The sequence below is a fragment of the Anomaloglossus baeobatrachus genome, chromosome 1 (genome assembly GCF_048569485.1).
Source record: "Anomaloglossus baeobatrachus isolate aAnoBae1 chromosome 1, aAnoBae1.hap1, whole genome shotgun sequence".
Lineage (NCBI taxonomy): Eukaryota > Metazoa > Chordata > Amphibia > Anura > Aromobatidae > Anomaloglossus > Anomaloglossus baeobatrachus.
In genome coordinates, this window is record NC_134353.1 from 183,166,678 (window position 1) to 183,185,317 (window position 18,640).

Consider the following 18,640-nt stretch of genomic DNA (forward strand, 5'->3'; position numbering starts at 1 on the left):
CCAATAACTTGCAGGTATCTGAAAGTGTTCTCTAATTTTGATCAGTGTTCTTTTTCATTTATATTTTTATTATGTGCTTTACAATAAATTTAATTTATGAAATAAGCTTAAACTACTGATAGTTTACTCATGTTAGGATATACCGTATTTTATAAGACTATAAGACGCCCTGGACCATAAGACGCAACCTGATTTTAGAGGAGGAAAATAGGAAAATAAAATTTTAAGGAAAAAATGTGGTCATGACACATTGTTATGGGGCGAGGATCTGCTGCTGACACTGTTATGGGGGTAATGTCCCCAAATTCTCTACTAAGGTACTCCATCCTGGTAATAATCCTCCTGCCTTGTATATGATCCTCCTGCCTTGTATATATATGTCCCTCATCCTGGTATGTGCTCCCATCCTGCTTTATACCCCCATCCTGCTATATACCCCCATCCTGGTATGTGCTCCCATCCTGCTATATACCCCCATTCTGCTATATACCCACATCCTGGTATATGCCATCATCCTGTAATATACCCCTATCCTGCTATATACTGCCATCCTGGTATATGCCCTCATCCTGCTATATACCCCATCCTGCTATATACCCCCATCCTGCTATATACCCTTATCCTGCTATATGTCCTGCATCCTGTGACACACAAAAAAATAAATGTTTATACTCACCTTTTCTTGCTCCCTGCAGCATCGTTCCTCCTCCTGTCTGTGCCGGCAGCAGCGCCACTGACCTGTGTGGAGCCAGCCACGATCCCTGCAGCATCGCAATGTCCTCCTGTCTGTGCCGGCCGCGGCTGTGTGTGGACACGTGCGCACAGCGATGACGTCATCGCTGTGAGCACCGCTAGTCTCCACACAGCCGCGGCCGGCACAGACAAGAGGACGTTGCGGTGCTGCAGGGGAACGGTGAGTACACTGGTTCACTGCAGCGCGTGCTGATGATGATGCACGGGGGGCAGTGAATACAGCCGCACATGATCACTCCAAGCTGTAGTTGCCAGGGGTAATCATGCAGGCTGGCTGTTTAGTATGCGCGCATCCCTCGCCCATCATCCCGCCCTCCTGTCAGCGCTGGCTTCAGCACTGAGAGATGATGGGTGGGAGGATGCATATTAAATGAGTGGGCCTATGTGGTCACGGCAGGCGCTACTGCAGCCTGCTCATGCTCCCGATGACCCGCTCCACCACAGCACCCTCATTCCCTGCAGCCCTACATTCAGACTATAAGATGCACCCTCACTTTCCCCCAACATTTGGGGGGAAAAAGTGCGTCTTATAGTTCGAAAAATACGGTAATCACATTGGACTACACAAAGACCTTAACATTTAGAAAATTGTGTGTTGTTCTCTACTTTTGATTTCCAGTGTAAACAGAGATTGCAAAATCTGTGGCCAAGCCAAAAATTGCCATTTCATCATCTAAATAGAGATTGCAAAATTTGTGGTCCAGGCACAAATTACTATTTCATCAAATAAATTGAGATTGCAAAATCTGTGGTCTAGCCACAAAATGCAATTTCATCATCTAAATAGAGATTGCTACTTCATGGTCAATGCAGAAATTGCCATTTCATTTTCTAAATAGACATTGCAAAAACTATGGTCCTGCCACAAATTGCCATTTCATCATCTAAATAGTCATTGCTAATTTAGTGACAGGTAACTGACAGATGTGGGCCTAGGTTAGTGAAACAGCTGGTGCAAAGAGGGGAAAGGTATATCAAGCATGAGTGGGAAACTCTGTGATGTATGTGGGTAGGTGCTAATGTTACTGAAAGCTCTACTGAACAAACAGTGGCTCATCCTATCCAAAGACAACTGACAACTTTTGTTACTGGACGGGCTACTCGGCTCCCTTTCTTTGGTAGCCGCATGGTGGTACAACTTGGAAGCGAGAGCAAGAAAGATCATGTGCTACAGTGGATGGCAAGCGCTGAATCAAGTGGCCTCTCCTCCTTATCCTCCACCTCAGCATCGCACACAGTAGTCCTCAGAGGTGGCACCCCAATTACCTTTGTTTTCCCCCACGTGACAACTCTCCAACCAGCCAATTGATTGTGAAGAACCTCAAATGAGTCTAGAGAGTTTTTCACATATTCTATTCCATGGGAATCAGAGGTCTGCTCCAAAGATTCACGGACTCAAGAGGAGGAAAGTATCTGCACTGATGCCCAAAATCTTTGTCAATTGGATCTGGGGTTGGACGAAATTAGGTCCGAGACCCTCGTCACCAGATGTTAACCCCCAGTGGTGGAGGGGATGATGATGAGACTCAGGTCATGAAGAGGAGGGCAAGGAGTAAGACAACAGTGAGGATGGTGATTAGGTTCTAGATCCCACTTGGTGTGAACCCAGTGGCATGCAGCTGAGTAGCTCAGAAGAGGAGGTGGAGTAGGAGGAAGATGAGGAGGTTACTTTGCCACTTCTCGCACCATGTGTGTGCAAGAAGTGTCAAAGTAACGGAGTGATGTAACCAATGCAGCTGTCGCGGGTCTGCATCTCAGATTAGAGGCAAGGGTAACCTTGCCTGGGTTTTTTTTGAGACCGCAAAGGATGATCCAACCTACGTTATCTGGCAATTTTGTAAAAAAACGACTCAGTAGAGGCTGAAATCCCAATAATTTGACTACTACATGCATAAACCGGCACATGTCCATCCAACATGCATTATTCTGGAATTCTTTCTGCGCTGAAACGCAGCCTAGCAGGCCTCACCAACAACCGGCTGCCCCATCAACTTCGTCTGCTGCTTCTTATTCCTCCATCACTGTAGCAAGTGTTCTCACACAGGTCTCTGGCCGCAGAACCTCAACTTGCTACAGTCGGGGTGAGTGAGAACCCTTCATTTACAGAAGTAGACATGCCTGGTGTTTTTGAATGATCTCAGACACTGAGCACACTGCATCTTTCTCAATCCACCATACACCACATCTTTCTCAATCCACCATAACATCTCTACCTACACCTCCCTCACAGTCCAACAGTTTGTAATGAAAACCCTATTCCACCCTCTTTCAACACGGCAGCCAGCCTTAGGTCCTGCAGTTGTGGTCACATAAAAGAGTATTTCATTCTACACATGCCAAAACTAAAAGCTTGAACTTCACCATATCTAAACTGTTGGCTACAGAAGTGCTGCCTTTTCCGTCTTGTGGATACAGAAAGTTTCTAAAAGCTGATGGCCGTGGCAGTTCCCCACTAACAGTTGCCCAGTCGACATTACATCTCTAATAAAGCTGTGTCTGTCCTATACCAGCATGTCACAGACAATATCACCCGTTCCTTAAAAAACTCTGTGTCTGACAGGATGCATTTCATCACTGACATGTCTGGGCATTACATCTCACTGACTGGGCACTGGGTGACTCTGGTGGCTGCATGGGCAGGCAGATGTGACGCCCTGGACTAGCCAGGTAGTCACATACATACCAACACACACCCCCCCACCCCCCCAGACAGTTACATTAGTCAGACAAAATTCCTTGTTGCCTCCCTCCAGGGTTTGATGTCCACACCAAGTGGGACGGAGCCAGGCGGTTAACCCCCCCCCCCGAGGAGTTCACAGGCCTGGAGGCGGGAAAAGGAGCAGATCAGTTGAGGAGGTGAAAGTGAGAGGTCACGAACTGCGAGTGTCTTGGTCGGACCCCAGGCACTGACAGCAAGGTTGGCAGACGGTGGTGGCCATCTGCAGGAGTTGGTGGAACTCCGCAGAGCCGTAAGGACCGGGGCTGGGCGGTGGCCCACCGGTACCGGACCGGGGAACAGAGTGAAGCTAAGCACACTCAGGCAGGGCCATTGGACCCCGACCAGGCTTGGAGCCGCCGTCAATAGTCAAATCCGAGTGTGACAGGGACCCCTGGGGTTCCCTAACAACCAAGTCCCGATTGAAGGCAACCGCTCACACCGTGAGGATATACAGCTACCGCCAAGGCTAGAAATCAAAGGGCCAGCGCCTGCGGGCAAAATGGGCTCCTCTGGCACCTATACGCTGGGGAGCAGACTACCATTGGGAAGCCATCGGAGTCAACACAGTACACAAAGGTGCAGGGAAAGACAGCCACCATCACCTGTCCGGGGAGAGAGACACTGCAGCCGGCTGCGGGACCCGTCCATGCAGCCGTTTGGTTTACCGGAGACTTTGTGCATCTCTTGCTTAGTGAGTACACCCGTGCAATCCGGCACCGCGCCGCGCTGTCCCTGCAAGCATGCACCTCACCGACCCTGCCTCCCCGTCTCACCACCAGGCCCCGGGACCACCAACCCCCACCCACGGAGGGGGAAAACAACATCCCAGCTGCTCCCTACCATCGCTCCCGGGATCCCCGTCACCAGCAGCGGTGGTGCCCATCTTCACCACAACCCGTGGGTGGCGTCACGGACTAAATCCCCAACCAAACCACCCTCTTTTTCACTCACGGGCGAGGAGTGCCGCTCGAGTCCCCGGATCCAGCCCACCGCTAGAGCCATCGAGCAGAAGCAGCAGCGCCGGACCCGAGCGTTAGCGAGCGCAGCGCCCCGCAGCTCGCGACACAGGGAAGAAGCTACTCTACAATTCTTGAAACTCCCAAGGACAAACCTCTGTACCTACCACTTCCTCCACTGTTTCTGCTTCCTCCACCTCCTTTATGGCCTCAATTTGCACCCTCAATCTCTCTCTTAATGAAGCATGCGTTCCAACAGTGCAGAGAGAATCCTCCCACTTCCAAACAGTACAGCCAGGGTTCACTGCAATAAGGCAGTGTTGAAACTAAAATGCATTGGAGAATGCAGTCACACAGCTGAAGAGTTGTGGACAGCTATCCATGCCAAGTTTCTGCAATGCCTGGAGCCAGGGAAGGCCATGTGCGATAACAGTGTGAACCTAACCTGGTGGCAGCCGTACATCAGGGCAACCTCACAAACATGCCTTGCATGGCTAACGTCCTCAACCGGGTTGTACAGCAATTTCTAGGCCATTATCCCGGCCTGGATGCACTGCTGCAGAAGTACCGGTCACTGTTTGCTCACTTCCACTGTTTCCACCCCACGGCTAATTGACTTGCATCGCCACAGAGGTCTTTTGGCCTACCAGTTAACTAGTTGATATCAGATGCGACAATCGTGGAATTTCTCTCTGCACATGTTGCAGCAAGTGTGGCAGCAGCTATGTGCCCTGGTGCTGTATGTCATGACGCATAGCCTGTGCCAACACAGTCCAGTTGTGGGGCAAATCACACTTGCAGAGAGGGGACAAATGAAGGACCGCTGCACCCTTATGCAGAGTTTTGAAATGGCTACTAAAATGGTTAGCGCAGACAATGCCATCTTCAGCATCCCTTCTCTGGTCATCTACATGCTGGAGCAAACTTTCAACAGTCTGCGAGAGTGGGAAGAGATGGTGGTCCCAAAGGAAGAGGAGGAAGCAGAAGAGGATGCGGAAGGAAGACCAATATCTTTAAGGACTGTACTGCCATCGCACAGGCAAGTGGTATGGGAGGATGGAGTACAGCGATCAGATAAACTGTTAAGGGTACTTTACATGCTGCGACATCGCTAGCGATCTCGTTAACAATGTGAAATTCTAGATCGCAAGTGAGATCTTTTGAGATCGCACTTGCGTAAAATGACCTATGTGCGATCTCGAAAGATCGCACTTGCAATCTAAAATTTCACATCGCTAACGAGATCGCTAGCGATGTCGCAGCATGTAAAGTACCCTTTAGTGAAAGTGCAGGAGCCAAGGAACAAATGGAGGAGGAAGAAGTTTTGGGCGAGCAACAGTCAGGCGATGAAAAAGATATTGAAGCCCTCTCTGTTGTCCATGGTTAGTAGGATTGGATGGGGTAAGCAAGCTTGAGTAGTACCCCGCCACCAACACACCATGGGCACACAGAAGCGCCCGACACATGAGCGCCTTCTTGCTGCATTATCAGCAACTTGATTCCTGAATTGTAAGGATTAGATATAGTGCTAACAACTGAGTTGCCACTCTGTTAGATCTACGGTACAAGAGTAAATGTTGCCAGATGCTTCACCCCTGGAAATGGACACGCACATGCAGAGATTTGAAACCAACTTCAAGAATTCCAACCCTGGGAATGTTTTTGCTCAATCTGTTTTTATTAAGGTTATTAAATGACAATACATGCATATTGTGAAAACATGTACATATACATAACCAAGGTCAAAGGGACCTAATGTGTCAGTGTAAACAGAATGAAAAACCTATATAAGAAATTCAAAATACGTTTCAAAACATGAGTCAACTAGAAGAACATGGCATAATATTCATAAGGTAATCTAAGATAAGCAATTCTTACATCAATTTGAGACCATCGTCCACATGTAAGAATGAATCCAAAGTGACAATTTCAAGCCACGGGGTAAATAGCACCCTCAAGAAGAAAGAAGATCTAAGAAGTGAAAGAGATAGACGAAAATAAAAGGGGAGACAATAGTAATGGTATCAAAGAAGAAAAATGGTCAAGCTGAGGAAAACTGGGGAGGAAGTGCTGGAAGGGGAAGCATTGAGGAGTTTATGCTTCGGTTCAAGAGTAACATACATTACCTTGCAAAAATATTTGGCTCCCTTGAATTTTTCAACCTTTCCCCACATTTCAGGCTTCAAACATAAAGATAAAAATTTTAATGTTATGGTGACGTCCCTTTTAAGTTAATACTTTGTAGCGCCACCTTTTGCTGTGATTACAGCTGCAAGTCGCTTGGGGTATCTCTCTATCAGTTTTGCACATCGAGAGACTGAAATTCTTGCCCATTCTTCCTTTGCAAATAGCTCAAGCTGAGTGAGGTTGGATGGAGAGCGTTTGTGAACAGCAGTTTTAAGCTCTTTCCACAGATTCTCAATTGGATTCAGGTCTGGACTTTGACTTGGCCATTCTAACACCTGGATACGTTTATTTGTGAACCATTCCATTGTAGATTTTACTTTATGTTTGGGATCATTGTCTTGTTGGAAGACAAATCTCCATCCCAGTCTTAGGTCTTTTGCAGACTCCAACAGGTTTTATTCAAGAATAGTCCTGTATTTGGCTCCATCCATCTTCCCATCAATTTTAACCATCTTCCCTGTCCCTGCTGAAGAAAAGCAGGCTCAAACCATGATGCTGCCACCACCATGTTTGGAAGTGGGGATGGTGTGTTCAGGGTGATGAGCTGTGTTGCTTTTATGCCAAACACATCGTTTGGCATTGTGCCCAAATAGTTCGATTTTGGTTTCATCTGACCAGAGCACCTTTTTCCACATGTTTGGTGTGTTTCCCAGGTGGCTTGTGGCAACCTTTAAACTACACTTTTTTGGATATTTTTGAGAAATGGCTTTCTCCTTGCCACTCTTCCATAAAGGCAAGATTTGTGCAGTGTACGACTGATTGTTGTCCTATAGACAGACTCTCCTACCTCAGCTGTAGATCTCTGCAGTTCATCCAGAGTGATCATGGGCCTCTTGGCTACATCTCTGATCAGTCTTCTCCTTGTTTGTGATGAAAGTTTGGATGGACGGCCGGGTCTTGGTAGATTTGCAGTGGTATGATACTCCATCCATTTCAATATGATCGCTTGCACAGTGCTCCTTGGGATGTTTAAAGTTTTGGAAATCTTTTTGTAAGCAAATCCAGCTGTAAACTTTTCCACAACAGTATCACGGACCTTCCTGTTGTGTTCCTTGGTCTTCTTGATGCTATCTGCGCTTTAAACATAACACTGAGACTATCACAAAGCAGGTGCATTTATACGGAGACTTGATTAGACACAGGTGGCTTATATTTATCATCAGTTATTTAGGACAACATTGGATCATTCAGAGATCCTCAATGAACGTCTGGAGTGAGTTTGCTGCACTGAAAGTAAAGTGGACAAATGATATTGCCCGCCCCACTTTTCAGATATTTATTTTTTACAAAAGTGTAAAATAAGCAACAAATTTCGTTCAACTTCACAATTGTGTCCCACTTGTTGTTAATTCTCTATTATAACATTAAAATTTTTATCCTTATGTTTGAAGCCTGAAATGTGGGAAAAGGTTGAAAAATTCAAGGGAGCCAAATACTTTCGCAAGGCACTGTAGGTATATTTCACATGGCACCTAATGTCCACACTACCATCCCGGGTCTCTCAAGACCCCCTCGGGATCTTATTGAAAAATCTTATGGAACTCGGGAGTCGTGAAAGATTAGCCATTTGCCCCAAGTCCTACAGTATTTATCATTAGTACCATAGAGATCTGCAGAAAGTTCCTCCATCCTACGAATGTCAACCATCTCCGAATACCATTCATTAATAGGAAGGGGTGTAGTGGATTTCCAATATCTAGGAATTATGGAGCCTGTCGCAGTTAGGCAAAAATGGAAAATATCCTTCTTGTAATAGGCTATAGAATGAGGTAAAATAGAAAGTAGTGCAATTTTAGGACACCCTGCACCACCCCACCAGTAATGAAATGATAATTTGCAAAAACCTTTTCCCAAAAAGGTTTGATTCCTTCACATTCACTCCAGATATGTATCATTGTGCCAATGTCTAGGTTACACCTCCAACACAGCTCTGATACCACAAAGAATATGGAATGTAATTTAGACAGAAATTGGTACCACCTAGTCAAAATTTTTAAATTATTTTCCTGTGCGTAGCATGCAGTAGAAAGTTTATGTGTAAGCAAGAAACCCTTCTTTCAGTCTGTAGATGAGATGGACTGTCCAATCTCTCTCTCCCAAGTGAGTTGGTAACTTTGTTTCCCTGGAACCCCCACTCTAATTAAGATGTTATATATTAGAGAAATTGCATGATCTGGTGGACTATCTGTTTGAAACAATTGCTCAAGTGTGTTAGAACCACAAACCTGACTTTCGTGTTGAGATATAGGATTGTAGTTGGAAGTATTCCATCTACTGTATGCCCCTAGACGGAAACTTTGCTTGTAGGTACTGAAGTGTAGGTAGCTTACCGTCAGTAAGAATGTACCCCAGATGGATGTCCTCCGCCCTGCAGCCGAGAAAAAACCTGCTTTGGTAGCCAGGACGAAATTATGGGTTAGAAAGAAGCAGTGTTAAGGGTCCAATGGAGTTTGCGGTAGAAATCTTATTCGAGATTATGTGCCTAACTTTAAGTGTTTCTCTGGTAAATTCTAAGAGAGGGCCCACTGAGGAGAGACTTGATGAAGGTATCCAGGTGATATACTTCAAGGGGGTCCCCAGGCCTTCCTGTTCTATCTGTATCCATTATTTGGTGGCATCCTGGAAATGCCAGTCCAGTAGGCGGGTTAGAGCTGCAGAATGCAGGTATACTTTAAAACTAGGTAAACCCACCCCTCCACTAATCTTAGAGAGAGTCAAAGTATGCATGCTAATCTTCGGTCTCACCCTCCTCCACACAAACTAGATTATAGCTGACTGGAGACTGCAAAAAAAGCTGTTTGGGGGGGAAATGGGGATAGTCCATCTTTATCACATTCATCCTGCCTAACCATGAAAATTTCAACCTGCCATAGGACGTGAGGTTCCCAATAGTGCGGTCCAGTAGTGACTGATGGTTAAATGTGAATAATTTAGTTAGATCTGCATGAATCCAAACTCCTAAGTACTGTATTTAACTGAATCGGACCTCCATTCCTCCAAAGGAAAGTTGGATGTTACCTGGCTGACAATCGATTGAGGGAGAGTCAGGTTCAATGCTTCAGATTTTGAAAAATTCACTTTAAAGTTACTGAGGTGACTGAACCGTTCAAATTACTTCAGTAGAGCTGGTAGAGAGATCTGAGATCTGGGGCTGAGAAATATATAATAAGAGGTCGTTTGCACATAATGCAGCTTTATGATGTACAGAGTCAATTTTGATTCCACTTACACTGCTATTTTTCCTGATAGGATTTGCTAGGTGTTCCATAACCACCACGTATAACAATGGGGAAAGAGGGCACCTCTGCCTAGTCCCGTTATGTATGGCGAAGGAGGAGGAAAAGACACATTGACCTTAATCTGAGCCGTAGGACCCAAATAAAGTGCAAATATATTTTGCAAAACTCAGGGCCCCAGGCCCATCTGTTCCAATGCTGCTTTCAAAAAGCCCCAGTGCACCCTGTCAAAGGCCTTTTCTGCATCAAAAGACCAAGAGGTATTGAGTTTATTTTAGCTTTAGCAATGAGAAACATGGTTTTGATTGTATTGTCACTTGCTTTGTGACCTTTGACAAATCCTACCTGGTCCGTGTTGATAACGGAGGGCAGCAGAGGAGCCAATCTATCAGCCAAGATTTTTTTTAAAAAAGCTTAATGTCGACATTCAGTAAAGAAATATCTCAATAGTTTGCAGCAAAGGAAGTGAGTCTTTCCCAGGCTTGGGAATCATACTAATGTGTGCCTCCAAGAACTGAGGAGTGAAGTCAATCTCATAATCCAAGGAGTTAATGTCTTGGCCAGCACTGGGGCTAATTGGTTTTTAAGTAGTTTATAAAAGGCTGGGGTAAACCCATCTGGCCTGGGGAATTTTCCAGTGGGGGTGTCTGAAATAGCATCACTTATTTCAGATTTAGAAATATCCTCCTCGAAAGCCTCAGAAACCGGGCCATCAAAGGGGGGTAAGGCGGTCTCTTGTACATACCTCCTAATTTTCTCATTCAGCTCTGGAGGATGGAGCTCTGCAAATGGACCCTTAATACTGTATAGGCCTTCGTAATAAGAACGGATGACCTCCAGGATCTCTGCCGTATCATAGGAAGTCCTATTTCCTCCAGTTTTGATACATGAAATATAAGAGGTAGACACTCGGGGATGTAGAAGACGTGCTAGAGGGTGGCCACATTTATCTGACGCATCCTAATAAAACTGTTTCATTTTTCACAATGACGGAGAAATTTCTGATCCAGAAGGGCCTTAAGTGTTAAGCATTTAGTGGCCAACTCAGCCAAAACTGTGGAAGTGAGTGTTTGATTATGTGTGTTTTCTAACTGATGAATCTAAAGTAGTAAACCTTCCACCTCCTCTCTTTTTTAAGTCTAGAGCCATGCTTAATCAACACTCCCCGCAGAACACACTTCAGAGTTTCCCATTGAACAAGTAGGGAAGTTGGATCTGAAGTGTGCACCTGGGTAAAAGAGTCGATAGAATCACGCAATTCGGAAAGGCATAAGTTATCCTTAAGAAGATTGTTGTTTGGCCTCCAAAACCATGAGCGCTGGGAAAGGGAGGGGATTAGCAGGGAGAGGAAAATTGGGGCATGGTCCAACCAAAATATGTCTCCTATGTCTGCGACTGGGTGCCAGGACAATGTTCGTTGGCTATCCAAGAAAAAATAAATTCTACTGTATGAATTGTGGGGTGGAGAGTAGTATGTATAGTCTTTACCTTGGAGATGCAAAATGGTAAAAACTGGAGGGCCCGAGGGCAGAAAGTTCCTTTATTCGGGCAAAGACCCATATAGAGGATGAATCCACTGCAGGATTCAAAGTAAAATTGAAATCGCCAACGACAAAAAATATGCCTTCTGCAGCCAGACCGACCCCTGGCCCTAAGTACAATCAATTTAAGATACATACAACTTCAAAATAAACCGTAACGTTATGTGTATTAAGGAGAAAAAATACATCTAATATAAAACTTAAGATCCTTAGTTAAGTATAAAATAGCAGCTTGATGTCGAAGCATATATCCAACGTCAGTAGGTGATGAGACATAACCTGGCAATCATGAGACAAGAACCTGGGACCATGAGGTAGGAAAGTTCACTCTCCAGCCTGTGAGAAGGGGGTAGACTTCCTGTGTCCTCCATTCCGAGACCTTTTTCCATTCTTCCTTCGTGGACTCGTTGCGAGAGGGGAGGAGCATCCATTACTCTGAACCCTCCATGGAACGCTCCATGGACATATGGTCATTCTGCTGAGGGAATGTGTACTGGATGAATTCCCAGAGCCAAGCAGAAGGTTGGCAGATCCTGTAAGTTATGGAGTATATGGAAGAGTCCAGCGTGAAGCACCTCTAACTTAAAGGGGAAGCCCCTGGAGTAAAGAATGTTCCTCTGTCTTAGGGCATCCAGAAGAGGTTTCAAAACCCTCCGCTTTTGCAAAGTATCATGCAACAGAGCAGACAAAAGTTGGACTGGGGTGTCCTTGACCAAAATATGATCCTTCTGCTGTGCTGTGGTCAAGATGTCCTCCTTTTTCTTATATTTATGGACTTTACAGATGACATCACGCGGATTTGCACCCTGAACTGGCCTGAGACCCATGGACCTGTGTGCTCTGTCCAGTTACAATGTAGCGTCGAGAGAAAATCCCAGAATGGAGTTAAAAAGGTGACGCAATGTCTTATCTAGTTCCAGGGGACCAACCAACTCTGGCAGACCCCGGATCCTGATGTTGTTGAGTCTCCCTCTATTCTCCAGGTCAACCATTAAATCTGTTAAGTATTTAATCTGTGTATACTGGGCAGACAAGGCCTTGCTGTGTGCCACCAATTGCTGTGAGATAGCGTATGTACGAGATTCAGAGGACGCCATCCTTTCCATTAATTGCTGCATTTCCCCCCTTATTGTCTCAGATTCTGCTTTGTATGGAGACTCTAATTGGGATATATAATTCTCCATGTCTTCGCTAATATGGATAGCCCAGATCCATGCTTTTAAATCATCCCATACAAAGCCTCCTGTGTGCTTTTTTGTGTATCACCTACTAACGGACTAGGTGGGGTGGTTGGTATCAGACCAACTCGGGAGAGGTGGGGGCCCATGCCACGCATAACCCGTTTTGTAGTGATACCCCCTTCAAAGGTGGTGTTGTAGGTCCTGCATCATAGTGCTTGGGGTACTTATTGATTGTAGGCAGTGAAGAGCTGCAGGGCCTCTCGTCAGTCACCATAACTATGTCCCTGGCGACAGCTGCCGGCTGCACCATCCTTTCTGAGGGGCTTGGGGGTCCCTGTGCAGTTCCTTCTGCATATGGAAAGCAGCCTGCATGGCTATGCTGTGCGACCTCCTGCGACCTGTGTGCAGCAAGAGGTGCACTGAGCATGACGCCCTGACACTGCCTACCATCCTCCAGAGTCTGTGGCTCATCTCCTGTGGGGCTCTGTGTCCCAAGCAGTGCTCTCTCCACCGGCAGAGCATCCACTGCCATCTTGAAAGTGGGAGCAGGTCGCGGGCCCGCTGAGCAGCTTTCCACATTCGCTGTCTCCTGTTTGGCTCAGCTTTGCCTGCAGGAAACCTCCACAGCCTGCGTGGTCCCAAGAGGACAGTCCAAGACGCCACTCTTTTCTGCACCCTGAGGTAAGAGGGAGGCGGCAGGAAGAACTGCAGCTGCCATCTAGGTGCTAGCAGGCGCCTGCTCTGATCCCGATGAGCTCTGCAGAAATGTAATGATGTTGGTGGGGGAGGAAACCAGAGGGTCTAACGCAGGTCTGGATGTGCTCTACTTCCTCCTACTCAACATTGGTGAAGTTTAAGCTGTAGGTATCCTAATTATGTGGGCTTGGGGCCTATCCTAGCATGGGAGATGAAAAATCAGTGTCCTTTGTCCTCCGTGGCCAGACATGCCCAACCCTTGGAATGTTTAGTCGTCATTGCAGAAACATTAGCAGCAGCAGTTCAAGTGGCACAAGCAAACTCTGAGTTGTGGCACACATTGTTTAGATGATCCCATGCACAAGTAGAACAGAGTACAAGTCTGACACATAGTGAACGACTGGAGAGGATGATGCAGGAGTATCTGGAGTTAAATATCAATGCCGTCAGGGGAGGTTTGGACCGTTTTACCGTCTTCAAAAATTAGAGTGGCCTGAGCTTGCCAGTCACGCCATGGAAGTTTTGTCATGCCCAGCAGCCAGCGTTCTCTCAGAATGTGTCTTCAGCGCTGCTAGTGGTCCTGACGGATAAGTGCATCCCACAGTACCCCAGCTGTGACCACCGGTGAATTTACCTGAGTTGAACACATTGAGCTCAGTGACTTTACCTCAGGGGAAGTCATTAAACTCAATGCTGAATTGCTTAACTAGGCTATGTGCACTGTTTAAGCAATTGGTTGCAGTCGTTTCTGCATCAAATCTGCATCTCCTGAGGAAAAACATACCGAAACTGCATAAAAATGCATGCAGTGCGTTTATTGCTAGGAGATGCAGATTGGGTGCAGAAATGTCTGCAACCAAATACTTAACGGCTACACATAGCCTAACCTGATAATCCAGCACTTAGTTCAATGAGTTCACCTGAGGTAAGGCCACGGAGTTCAATGAGTTGACCTCAGATCAGTTTACCCGAGGTCACAGCTGGGATACCATGTGAACCCCAGCTGTGATCTCAGATGAAATCATTAAACTCAATGCCAGATTACCAGATTAGAATATGTGCACACATTGAGTATTTTTTTACAGACATTTCTGCACCACATCTGCATCTCCTGTAAATACAGGCATCAGAGCGCTGCCTGTAACAGAAGACAAGCATTTCTCCTGTTTTGCGCTGTGCAGCTCTGATCAAGAAAAATGAATGAGCGATCAGACTGCTGACCCTTATAGCCCCCTAGGGGGACTAGTAAAATTAAAAAAAATAAATAAAAGGTTTAAAAAATTAAAATTGTAAACACCAAAATTATGGTTTTTGGTCGTTGCAACTTTTGCACAAAACGCAATGTCAAAACATAGTATCTGCGCAAAAATGGTACCATTAAAAATGCCAGCTTGAGATGCAAATAATAAGCTGTCACTGAACCCAGATCCCAAAAAATGAGAAAGCTACAGGTAGCGGAAAATGACGCAATAAGTGTGCCACTTTTTTTGGACAAACTTCTGATTTTTTTAACTTCTTAGATAAAGGTAAACTTATAGATGTTAGGTGTCGAACTTGTACCGACCTGTGGCATCACACTCATACATTAGTTTTACCATATAGTGAAAACGGTGAATAAAATATCCCAAAACCAATCATGCAATTGCTCTTTTTTTGCAATTTTTCCGCACTTGGAATTTTTTTGCTGTTTTCCAATACACTATGTGGTAAAACTCATGGTTTCATTTAAAAGTACAACTCGTCCCGCAAAAAAACAAGTCCTCATAAGGCAGGATTGATGGAAAATAAAAAGTTACGTCTCTCGGAAGAAGGGGAGCAAAAAAAAATAAAAAATAAAAAATGGAAAATCTCCTGGGGGTTAAATTTTAGGTCATCTTTTAATGATACATTCCATTTGCAGCCTCAAAAAGTAGTATACTAAAAGGTTATATTTAATAAAAAATGCTGAAAACAGCATAAACCTTTAGCAGAGACCTCTAAATAAGTGGTGGGACAACAACCCTGACCAAAGGTGCAAAATAAAAACCACTATATAAGTATTGAAAAAATGTAAGGCTAAAAAAAGGTAGAGTTACATTGATAATGCAGACACCAGACAAAGATCAATCTGATGATGGAGCAAATAGTTAACAGTTGCCAAAATCATAGCCTATCAGTTATAGATGTAGGAATAGTATGATTCAGCTTGATAGACATTAGTAGGTGGATACAACATGGTCCAAAGCACATTTTGCCCACGTTTCTTCTTGCCCACTGATTTTTTATTTATTAGTTCAGCAGTGGGAGTTTGCTACAATCCATGATTTCTGCAGAGTTTATTCTTTTTTTGGTTGCAGTTTTTAGTAATCTTCCTAACAGCAGCAAAAATATTGTATATTTAGCTTGAGATACCAAGACAATCATTCAACAAAAATGTCTTCCTTTGGACACCTGATAAGCGCATCCACGCTGCTTTAATTATTCAGCATCTATAAAAATAAGCACTATCTTTTACATGGCTTATTATAGAACTTCGATCCATTTAAAGTCCTGAGTGGTAAATGACAATGATAAGGTGCTGTGCCTTTAATCTACATGTTTACAGTGGATGTGAGAACTTTGCAGATCAGATCTGACCTTGTTCAGATAAAGGTTAAGCGATGATCTTGAATGGTGTCATTATGAAAAGAAAAGCCGGAACAAAAAAAGCAAATGATTAAAGCCGGTTTTATCAATAACTAATTTTAACACTTCCTTGACCCAGGATAAAAAGCAATATGTTAATACTCAGCAAAGCAGTAATCTGCAGCAACAAAAGGGTCGAATTGGAAAATGCATTGCTTTGTTTCTAACTGGCATTGATTGCATTTTGCAACTTTATAAATACTGTGCTGTTTTCCATGAAGTTTTATCTCCTAACTGATAATCCCGACAACGATACGACCTGATAATGATTGCTGATAAGTCGCCGTGTGGTCGCTGGTGAGATGTCAAACAGTCAGATCTTCCCAACGATGCAGCAATGATACAGCGACCGTAGTGACCTGTATAATGATCTCGGTGGTACGTGTCTGAGCTCTGAGTTGTCAACAATGTCGTTGGTAGGTGTCAAACACACCGATGCATCCTGCCTAGCAGGACCTCGACGATCAAAAAATGGTCCGGGCCATTCCGTCACGACCAGCAATCTCACAGCAGGAGACTGGTTGCAGCTATGTGTCAAACATAGCGAGATCACTGGCAAGGTCGTTGTTGCGTCACAGAGTCACGGAGCTAGCGATCTCGCTATGTGTGAAGGTACCTATCTTAAGCTCTGTTCTGTAGTTACCAACCTGTTCATTGATTGTAGGCCGATTGTGGACCTTTACCAATATCTTAAGATGAATGTCCCACATGCTACAGCGCAGCCATGATGTGCAGGTTTGCATGTCTGCACAGTTTTTAAATGCTTAGTAAGTAGTGATGAGCGAATAGTCACTATTTGTGTTCGGATTATTCGTAATGAATCCCAAAGTACTATTTCGGTATGCATCACAAATAACGAACCTAATGCAAATCAATAGGGAACACAAGCATTTTTCTTGCCATACCAAATACTGGAATAGTACTTGGTATTCAATAATCATTATCCAAACACGACTAGTTACTATTCGCCCATCACTATTAATAAGTGTTAATGCCCCATGGTATATAAATAACCTACAAAGTCTATGTAGTATATTTTTGTCTCACTGTGTGCTGGTGCTGTGTGGTGGTCGCTGTTGGGGTGGTGTCGTGTCGGTGCGGCGGCGTGGCCTGGAGCCTTGGGGGCTTCGCCTTGCAGCATGGGCACTGTGAGACACCAGGTCGCCTGCCCTGCTGGTGCTTTATCGCTGCAGCGGTGGTTAGTGCACAGTGCCGCACTAAAAGGTTTAGTATAGGGACCCACTCAAGAGGTTTGCCGTGACGTGGCAGTGGGCTTAATACAATCTGATCAGAATGGTAACAAAAGAACCTCATGTTCTATTTAATTTTTTGCCTAGCGGCTTTAGATCATTGTATTTTTTAGGATGTGCGATCCATGTCTTTTTCTTCATAGTGTGTTATACAACATTCTATCCCCCTCTTTTTTTGCTTGGATTTGCACTCCCCCCATTTGGCACAGGTGATTTTAATCAGCAGGAGACTGCAAGAGGGGTCCGCCTTTTTTTGCTCCGGGTTCACATATGGGGCTAGTAGGAGGTGAGTGCGCACCTCCTCTCACTGTGTGCTGGTACTGTGTGGTGGCCGCTCTTGTGGTGGTGTCATGTCGGTGGGGCGGCACGGCCTGGAGCCTTGGGGGCTTCGCCTTGCAGCATGGGCGATGTGAGGCACCAGGTCGCCTGCCCTGCTTGCGCTTTGTCACTGCAACCGGTGGTTAGTGCACAGTGCTGCACTAAAAGGTTTAGTATAGGGAGTGGGACCCACTCAAGAGGTTTGCCGTGACGTAGCAGTGGGCTTAATACAATCTGATCAGAATGGTAACAAAATAACCTCATGTTCTATTTAATTTTTTGCCTAGTGGCTTTAGATCATTGTATTTTTTTGGGATGTGCGATCCATGTCTTTTTCTTCATAGTGTGTTATATTTTTGTCTATACATCTTTTAATTCAGAAAACCACCCACATAATTTTACAGCAACAGGAAAATTAGATTTTTAAAATCTAATTCACACAGTACATTTTTTCTTCATTGGTAGCATTACATTAATAAAGTAAAGAAGTGCTAGTAAGTCAAATTCATTGTGATCTCAGCCCATCAGTACACAGAGCCTTTTAAATGACAGTGTATGCCCACGGCTGCATAGAATGCTAATGACATGAAATTTACATTAATTGTAACACCAATTAATAGATTAATGCTAGCAATGATTCATTGGTAATTGCTGATGACTTATGATGAGTGAGCATCAAGATGCACAGGTGCTCGTCACTCGAATCAAGCTGTTGGATGCTTGGATGGGTGCAACTCGAGTAACTGAGTATAGTGGAAGAGAGTGGGGAAAAATGTTAGAGTTTCCCATTGAGGACAATAATACTCAGGTACTCGACTCGTGGTCATCCGAGCATCCAACTGCTTCTTACAAGTACCGAGCACCGAAACATCTTAGTGCTCACTCATCACTACTAAATACTTGATGGGAATATTTAGTGGGGGATTCTTTAAATACACAGCCCAAGAGTATCCATAATGAGAACATGTCTTTCTTTTCAACCTGGTTCTCAACCAGTGATACCCATATTCCAGGAGTAAAGCACAGGGATTCTGACCAAATAGAGAAGTCTACCAAGAGAATCTGTCAATAAAGAGGGCTTATCAAATGTCATGTACGTACAAGTATACATTGAAAAGCACTCAGACTGAAAACTGACC